This window comes from Microtus ochrogaster, chromosome 7 (assembly GCF_000317375.1).
Source record: "Microtus ochrogaster isolate Prairie Vole_2 chromosome 7, MicOch1.0, whole genome shotgun sequence".
Classification (NCBI taxonomy): Eukaryota; Metazoa; Chordata; class Mammalia; order Rodentia; family Cricetidae; genus Microtus; species Microtus ochrogaster.
The window spans coordinates 52,308,741-52,316,433 of NC_022014.1; the positions used below are offsets into that span (position 1 = coordinate 52,308,741).

The window sequence follows — 7,693 nt, forward strand, 5'->3', positions numbered from 1 at the left end:
TTCTGGTCTGGGTTACCTCACTCAGGATGGTTTTTTTCTTATTCCATCCATTTGCTTGCAAATTTCAAGATGCCATTATTTTTTTTACCGCAGAGTAGTACTCCATTGTGTAAATATGCCACATTTTCTTTATCCATTCTTTGGTTGAGGGGCATCTAGGTTGTTTCCAGGTTCTGGCTATTATGAATAATGCTGCTATCATAGTTGAGCAAATGTCCTTGTGGTGTGAGTGTGCACTATTGCTGGGTCTTGAGGTAAATTGATTCCCAGTTTTCTGAGAATCTGCCACAGTTCCACAGCATCTGTACAACTTTGCACTCCTACCAGCAATGGGGGAGTGTTCCCCTTACTCTACCATCCTCTCCAGCATAAACTATCATTGCTGGTTTTGATCTTAGACATCTGACAGATGTAAGATGGTATCTTAGAGTCCTTTTGGTTTGCATTTCCCTGATGGCTAAGGATATTGATCAGTTCCTTAAGTGTCTTTCAGCTATTTGAGATTCTTCTGTTGAGAGTTCTCTGTCTAGTTCTGTACCCCATTTTTAAATTGGATTATTTGGTATTTTGATGTCCAGTTTCTTGAGTTCTTTATATATTTTGGAGCTCAATTCTCTATCTGATGTGGGGTTGGTGAAGATCTTTTCCCAGTGAATGGAAATCTTAATTCAAAGTCAGTTGCATTGGTGAAATGCTCTATAAACTCATCTTTTTTTTAAAATTTATTTATTTATTAAAGATTTCTGTCTCTTCCCCGCCACCGCCTCCCATTTCCCTCCTCCTCCCCCAAAAAGTCCCCCCCCAGCCCGAAAAGCAATCAGGGTTCCCTGTCCTGTGGGAAGTCCAAGGAACCCTCACCTCCATCCAGGTCTAGCAAGTTGAGCATCCAAACTGCCTAGGCTCCCACAAAGCCAGTGTGTGCAGTAAAAACAAGGACTTCTGTAAACTGATCTTAAGGCTTTCTCACATGGGGGTTGGTTTAAATGTGGTATCTCCATCATCTTCCTCCCATTGCAGGCAGTGTCATGTTTAAACGGGCAGACTCAGCAGATATAAGTTGGGCAGAGGTGAGAGGCTGAGTGTGAGCATTCAGGGTGTGTGGCTGTCAACTTTCTAGATGAAACTGCTTTGCAGTGAGGGGATGAGACTGAACTGTGCCAGGGGAAGGAGTCTTAATTGCTGCCACTATGTGGCAGCAGGAGGTGCCCAGAGTCAGTCCGATTAGTCTCTCTCCTTATACTTCTAGGCTGAAGGTAGAGTTTTAGCTGGGGTAAGAGGAGAGGAGAGGAAAGCAGTAGACTGAGACCCTAAATTATTTCCTAAGCTCCACATCCCTTGGCTCTGTGTCCCATCCTCCCTGAAAAGAAGCTATGCCTTATGTGTGGCATCATGGAAACCTATCTGGAGCTAAGCAGAGGAGGGCTGCCACTGCAGAGTTAACACGAAACTATGATACAAACTGGCCTTTCCCCTTTAGCATAGACACAGCTCCATAGACAGGCGCTTCTTCCCTGTCTGTCTTCAGAGAGGGAAGATGGAAGTTATGTGTGTATGCTAAACCCAGTAAATTTCGTCTTAATTGCATTTCAATCGATTCTAATGTGACAGAATTTTTCAGTCTGAGCTTGTTCTAGCTGCCTTCAGCCAAATGAGAATTGCTGTCAGGGGAAAGCATACCCTCCCACACCTCTCCCTGAATACTTGAAGCCATCCCACTTCCTTTTCCTTTTACCTTCAGAACTGACTGCTGACACTTGGGAATTATAATCAGATTGCATCAGTCTTATGGAAAGGTTACCAATTACTGTTCTGCACAATATGCACTTCAAGTGTCTTGGTTCAGTGCTTTTAAATACCTGCTAGGTGAATGAAGGCTTTGTGTCACGCCCTGATTTAATACATTTGATGAGAGACTTTATTGATGGCTTCTTGTCTTCAGTTCCGTGGCGGGGGCTGGATGAAGGAGGATTACTTAGTATGAAGTCTTCATGGGGTCTCTTGGTGGTTGCTCTATGAAGCTGGATCCTGGAAGAAGATTGGCTGTTTCAGTGACTGGGACTGAGGGTGAACCCTGCCTTAGGTGCGACATGGAGCTGTGAGCAGGAGGAAGTTTCCTGGGGGTGCACTCTTGAGTACTGTGCCCTGTTTTCCTGACCTCATTTTGTTCGTTCAGTATCTGATAGAAGGGCACAGTGAGACTGTGAAATTTGTCCTTGGGCATGTAGCTAGTAGGTTTTTAAATGGTTGGCTCAAATCTTCTCTCTGGTTCCCAGATCTGTCTGTATGTCTGCGGATGTCCATAGAAGATGTAGGTATTATGTTAGGAATGGTAGAGTATCTCTGGTATTGTAGGATCTGCAGGTTTGAACAAAATGACAGTTAAGCTATGTCATCCTCCATTGCTGTCTTTTGATTTCCTACATCCTTAGCCATGCCTGATGAAATCTCTTGACTGGCCAGGGTGTCTGACTATGTTCAGTACACATAGACTTGTCTAATTTAGCTATGCTCTGAGGTGAAAGGCTTTTGTCAGCTAAGTACAGACAGGACACTGATGTAGTCAGAAGAGAGAATGCTTGTTTCCTTCATTCTGTGCCAGTCAAGAGGCTGGCAGATTTTCTCCTTGTGAGGCAAAAGGGTTTGGACTTGTTGAACTTGCTGTGACCAGCGGGCTGTGTGTTGAGAACACTTTTCTTCCTGCGGTATTGAGTTTGTTTCATCTTATACCTGCTGGCTGATTGTATGTTCTTTTGTTCTTGGTTCTGTTTACTTTGCATTTCATTTTATGGTTGGTCACGATGGGGATTTATTGGTAGGAAAACCAATCCTTCCCCCATTTGAACAGATTGTGTGTATGTTCTTAAGACGGTAGATTATCCTGTTGCAGACATATTCAAGCAGGCCCTGAGCAGGGGCACTACGCTATTCCTCTGTGCTATTGCTTCTTAAAATAATAGTTTTATTCATACTTATCACATACTGTAAGGCTCATAAGAGTGGTGTTTGTTGTGTTCACAGAGTTCTACACTAGTCACTACTGTCTAAGTCCAGATTGCTATGAGCACTCCATGAAGAAATGCCAAACCCTCAACAGCCGCTTTCCGCTCATCATCCCATCCCTGGCAGTGCTCATCTTTGTCATCATAGATTTAGCTATACTAGATGTGTCATGTGAATGTACTCCTTCAGGATGTGGCTTAGTTAGGGTTTTGATTACTATGATAAAACACCATGACCATAAACAACTTGGGAAAGAAAGGGTTCATTTCAGCACACTACTTTTGGGTCATACTCAGGGAAATCAAGGCAGGAACTCAAACAGGGCAGGAACCTGGAAACAGGAACAAATGGAGAGGGATGCTGCTTACTATCTTACTCTTGGTGGCTTGCTTACCATCCGCACAGCCCTCCTGGGAGGATGGAGACCCCCAAACCCTGTGGACGTTTGGGTGCGGCTTCCTAGTTTGGAAGCCGGGCTTTGTACGTGCCTACAGCTGTCAGTTCTGGCAGGAAGATACCTTCCTTGGGGACAGTGACAAGATGCCTGGCTGAGTGGTGACCCTCTTTGAAGATCGTGAGGGCTGCATTTGGGTGTAGTATATGAGGTTCGAGGGGAGCACGTGAACAAGGCCCTGAAGTACCTGAATGTGAGGGAAGCAGTGCTTGGAAGCTACGACACTAAGGAAGTCACCTTCTATCCTTAAGACACCCCTGACCAACCCCTCACAGCCCTGGCCTATGTGACCACTCCACAGAACCCTGGCTACCTGGGCCCTGCTCTAGAAGGAGTCATTGCCACACAGATTCTTGCCTGCCAGGGCATCTCTAGCCACAGCCTTGAGTGTTTATTGTGTTTGGCAGACTTCATGCAGCTCTGTGGGCCTCAGGGACAGGATGGGCACCTGGAAGCCATTGTGGATGCTTCTTGTAAAACCCAGGAGCACCAGCGCTGTAGGTGAGCTGAGCCCTCCTCCATCAATCATTAATCAAGAAGATGCACAGTAAACTTGCCCACAGCCTAATCTAGTGGGACATTTCCTCAATTCAAGTTCCCTCTTTTCGAATGACTCTGGCTTATGTCAAGTTGACATAAAACTACCCAGCTCACCATGTTATTGAGGTTCATTAACATTGTAGCAAACATCAGCCTCATTTTTACTTCAGTATATTCTGTTGTGTGGTACTTTACCAGTTGGTGGACATTTGGGTGCTTTCCACTTCTTGGCTTTTACAAATAATGCTTTTGTGAACTACTTTTTTTGTTATGTTTTGTTTTGGTAGTGGCTTTTTACTTGTGTATTGGGGCAGGGAGTGGAGGTGCACAGAATGGGCTTAGACTCTAAAGCTAGGTGGGGACAAGAGCTTCTCATGATCTCTAGTGATTGGTTCTTTTTGGTCCTTGCTGCTGTGCACAGTACACCTGCCATCCATGGCATGTTTACGCCATGTACTTAGGGCGCTCACTAATACTCCACTCTTTGATCGATTGTATGTTTCTGCGTTAATGTTATCTACTTCACAAAGAGACTTCTTTGATGACTCCCGAGAGCTGCTGTGGGGAAAGACATGGATTTAGAGAGAAGTTTGCTGCTGTATCTGTTTAGCAGAATAGTAGAAGGTTTAGTGAAGTGTCCAGCCACAGTGTGACGTCTGTATCATCTCTTCCTCACAAGGGGCAAGGAACATCACAGAAAAGCAAGCAGAAAAATTGTGAGAGCCAGAGCCAGAGGTTAGGGAGGCCCAGAGCACAGTTGTCTTTCTGATGTGATGGGACTCATGTGCACAGGAGCTCACAGCACTGGGATTGCCTACTCATGATGAAGCCAGTCAACATTTTAGCATGAGGTAGGGTTCACAGTCTTCCCCCCACCTCCAACTGAGGGGCTGTGGATAGTTGATGGCTTGTGGGGAACAGAGAATCAGGTTTTTTTTTTTTTTAGGGTGTGTCTCCTGGTGGTACAGTCACTTGTGACCCTACACCAGGAGGATATAGACAGCACAAATTGGACTCTTTGACTTATAAAAATCAAAAAAGAAGACAAGAGGTTGTAGGGAGTAGGGAGGTGAGGGTGGGGTTAAGGGGGTGAGTTGAGTGAATAAATAAAAAGATTATACTAAAATAGCTTTTCATTGTGGTCATAGGAAAGTGTAGATTTAGATGTGATGTACTGATGCCCAGGAATAAGCCCAAAGAAAGCCACTTGGTGTCAGTTTCCTTAAGCTTGTAGGAATGAAAGCATCTTCCCAGTAATGGGTTCCGCATTTGTGGTGGTCTGAGCTCAGACTCCTGCTCCAGGGTGCAAAGGGCACAGCACTCTACAGGGTGTCACTTTTGTTGGCTAGGGAAGAATGTCGGTTGTGGGAGTCAGATGTGTTCTGTTGTGGAGTTCACATTGTATCCTTAGCAGTAGGTAGGGACATTGATGTATCTAGCAAAGCAAAAGGGTGATAGATATGGTTGTTGTAGTTTCTGTACTCTAAGGTTTGGGTGTGAACACACCCATTGGGCTTTGTGCTGTGGTACCTGAGAGCTGGTAAGGACCTGAGCTGGGTGCTGAGTGTGCAGTGAAAAGAGAGACTGGAAAAGCACAGGAGGATTTAGTTAACAGGAAGCTCACACAAACTGTTGCAAGTAAGAGAGTTTCTTGGAAGATCCCTGGAGAAGGAAGGACACACAAATAGCAGTGCTGCAGAAACCAGGAGGGTTTCGGGCACCCTGGGGATTAGCATTGTGGGCCTGATCACTGGGCAGGTTTGTCCTTACACTGAAGCCCCAGAGTGCATGAGCCTCTCCTCCAGCTCTCCTTTCAGAAGTCATAGCCACACTCCAGCCTTGAATTTTGTGCCCTCTTTGCTGGAACCCTCTGCTGCCATCACTGAGTTCTCAGAGAAAGGGATGATGTCCAGCAGGTTCCCTGTTATGTCATTCTAGGAATGTGACCTGGCCCAGGATCTGACACAAAGGGAGAGTTCATGGGTACCTCACAAGTTTCTGGCTTTGGGAGCCATTCTGCCCAAGAGTAAGGAAGTTCAGGATTGGGCAGAGCAGAAGATAGGAAGTCAGCTGAACAATTTTAGATTGCTTTAGTCTGGTATAACACTGCTGGAGATAATGGCTTAAGAATCTGATTGACTTGGCTTCCTTCGGTGCTAGCAGCTAGAGAATGTTCTCTTTGCTGTGTCTCTCCTGTGCCTGTGTCTTGCACTTGCCACATGACTGGTGCTTGAAGCAGGAGTTTGGGTGGATCCTCTCTTGGATGGTGAAGTAGTGCATCAGACCAGGTGGTTGAAAGGCTTTGGACCTTATGGCTTAGGGACGTGACTAGTTCAGATACTCTGTAGTCTGTGGTTTCTATGTTCAGGTAACATTATTGTGCCTACTGTTTTCTTTCTTTCTTGTTCCACCTGACATTTAAATGCTATTAATTGCCTGTTGACAGTCCTGTCAATAAGTTAAGTTTTTTTTCTAAAATTGCACTTAGGGAATAAAGATGATAAAGACAGAGAGACTTAAGAATTGAGCCAGAGGGTGGAGTCTGACTTTAGATCTCTCTGGTAAATGCAAGATGTTTATGCAACAGTTGGAATGATACAGATTGTATTTAGAAAACATGCTTGATCATCCGTGGAACTATGAAGCAGGAGCTTGGTAGCTCGGGGCCTCTGGGAGTGAGGGACTAGAAGTTCACCTCAAAGGAAGAATTCCGTTCATGCCAAGACTTTAGACTTGAGCATTTTGTAATCTAAATAACCTATGTTAGCTTAGTTTCGTCTTTTATGTAAAAATGGAATAAATCACAGGTTTCAAATTTTGGCAGCTTGAAATCAGACTCCTATTTCTATCTCTTAATAACCATCAGACACTAGTCCACAAGTAGAATTTGGTTTTTTTTTTCTACCCTTTACTTTTGAAGTGACTCTGCTTCCAACTCCTTCTTCTCTATATATCCAGGAAAACCAAATTATTGGTAGCTTGGGTATGCTGTAATTTTTATTTTAAGTTTTAGAAAAGTACACTTGTGTTTATATATATTAGTAATATTATGTTCTTACTTGGGCAAAGTGGTTTTTGGTTTTTGGTTTGTGTTGTGGTGTTGTTGTTTTGGTTTTTCCAGACAGGATTTCTCTGTGTAGCCCTGGCTATCCCGGAACTTGCTCTGAAGACAAGGCTGGCCTTTAACTCACAGAGATCTGCCTGCTTCTGCCTCCCAAGGTCTGGGATTAATGGCATGTACCATCATCCTGGTGGGCAAAGTGTTTTATGGCAGAAATACAATGTCATGCTATCACTGGTATCTGCATGTTCAGCCATCCGTATCTATGACTGTTGTTTCTGAACTCTCTGTGGGTACCAGAATCTAAGGATGTGCAAGACCCTTTGTGGTGGCTTAAATAGGCATGGCCCCCATAGACTTATGTGTTTAAATGTGTTTGAATGCTTGGCCCATAGGGAGTAACACTGTTGGGAGGCATGGTCCTATTGGAGTAGGTGTGGCCTTACTGGAGGAATCCTGTCACAATGAGGGCAGGCTTTGAAGTCTTAGATGCTCAAGTTCGTTTACATCCTGTTGCCTGTGGATCAAGATGTAGAACTCTGTTTCTTTTCTAGCACTATGTCTGCTGCATGCCTCCATACTTCCTGCCATAATGATATGGACTGAATCTCTGAAATGTGAGCCTCCACCTCAGTTAA

The 7,693-nt window shown here is 44.5% G+C and overlaps 1 pseudogene; it reads left to right on the plus strand.

Annotated features, from left to right (window-relative positions):
* The first annotated feature begins 3,357 nt into the window (after window positions 1-3,357).
* LOC101992286 lies at window positions 3,358-3,959 on the plus strand (annotated as a pseudogene).
* Window positions 3,960-7,693: the final 3,734 nt, after the last annotated feature.